This window comes from Phalaenopsis equestris, unplaced genomic scaffold, assembly GCF_001263595.1.
Source record: "Phalaenopsis equestris unplaced genomic scaffold, ASM126359v1 Scaffold000071, whole genome shotgun sequence".
In the NCBI taxonomy this organism is placed as follows: Eukaryota; Viridiplantae; Streptophyta; class Magnoliopsida; order Asparagales; family Orchidaceae; genus Phalaenopsis; species Phalaenopsis equestris.
Window position 1 is genome coordinate 102,839 of NW_018164513.1, and position 2,072 is coordinate 104,910.

Consider the following 2,072-nt stretch of genomic DNA (forward strand, 5'->3'; position numbering starts at 1 on the left):
CCCCTAACAAGTCCCCAGGTGGAGACCGATACATAACAGCGACTTTATATATGCTCAAAAATACAAGAATTTGATACAGCTGCTAGAAGATTTAAATCCTCGGTAACGGCGCCAAAAACTTGACAACAATTATAGATTTGATAAAGATGTGTATAAAATATTCAATAATTGCAAAGTCACACTTATCAACGCAAGTATATGTATAGCTAAAGTAATACAGGCCTCTAATGGAGTTCTGAATATCGATCCCACAAGGAGTAATATTAGAGGCTATGAACTTAAGATTTAGAAAATCAATACTTAATCACAATAACATAGTTCAAATTGCTTGTTTGTCACTAATAGACAATTAAAATAAAAATGTAATTTTAATAAACTCTCAATCAACTAATTTTACTAATAAAGTTTCTAATGTGAAGTTTAATATATAATAAAACATCATTCTCCTTGTCAAGAAATTTAAGTGAATCGATAAATTGAATCGGTTCAAACTGTAATGTGTTAAATAGGAGCATATCTATTCTTTACCCTTTGGACCAGGCATAAAAACATTGACTAATCCTATGCTTGATTACTGAATCTACGATTAGATTGGGAGGATACCGACTCTCACTTCGGAGCTCCCACGTTCCCCTCGCATGAGGGATAACATCTACACTTTAGCACCCAAAAGATAAGACTGAATTGAGGATTTTAGTCTGTCACTCTAAAATCTCTAATTCTACGCCCGATAATTTTTATTTCCCTATTTATTGTACCCAACTTTTAAGGACTTTGACCTCCCTAAATCTTGGATGTAATCCTCACTTTAGTTGTAAAACTCAACATATTTTAACAAATCAATTGGCCATATTGAAAGTAAATTACGATTAAAGTGAAAAGATCATCACAACTTCTTTAACATTCTCATGGCACAACCAATTCAAATCATCATTTCACAAAATCTCAAGACAAGGAGAAAGACAGAGAAAACTACTCAGAACTCATGGAAAAGATACGACAAAACTTGAATTTCATATATAAATGCAAAGTCATACAAACTACAATAAGTAAATACAACTTATCTCAAATTTCTCCCCAAGTAACTCCTTGAAGTTCCTTTGAATCTCTTTTTTTCTTTGTAGCACACAAAATTCTCCTTCGAAGCGGCAAGGAGGAAGAAATCTCTCACTTTCCGTCCACTCTTACAATCTCTCAAAGAATTCCTCATAATATCTAACCTAAATTACACTCCCCTGGACATCTGAAGACCTCTCGACACTCTCTACACACTCTGGACTCTCTGGACTCCAAAATGTTTCTCTTAAAGTTGTAGAAGAAAGTTGTAGAAGAGTTTTCAAGAGTTGCCATTTCAAGTGTTGCCAAAGCATCCCTTCAAAAATTGTCCACATTCAATGCATCTATTGAGAGAACCACCGTTCTGCCGTCAGCGGCCTCGATGGAGCGGTCGGCGGCCTTCTAAAATATTTAATTCTGGACTCTGGGAAAGAACCCGTCGGCGGCGGCGTAGATGGCACTGTAGGCGGCAAAGATCCAATCTTCATATTTTGGTCTGGTCCTTTTTGCTCTAAATTCACTCCTTTTTTATTTTTTTTCTCCAATGAAAATAATTCAACATACTTGAAATAAAACATCAAAAATACCTTTTTTAAAAGTGCAATATCATCAAAATTAGTGTAAAATATGTATGAAAATCACAACATATTTTTCTTTGATCAATGTGCAGATGTATGACTATAATAAGTAAATTAAACTAGATGCTAAACTTTCAAAAGTAAATTACTGAAATAAAATAAAGGTTGTTGTTGACGATTGACGAAAAGTTCAAAAGTTCAAGTATGAGAAAACATCATTCTCCTTTACAATGAAAATATGGCTTGTGAAGAAATTGAAATCATTTGAAAAATATATTTACAATCCTTCCCCTTCACAATCCTTCCCAAGTAAATTCCTAGAAGTTTTCTCCAAGTCTTTCCCTCTTTATAATCACTCCTAATTCTCTCTTAGAAATGTAATGAAGAAGAAATCTCTCACCTTCCCTCTCCAATTACAACCCTAAGAAAAAAATCTCC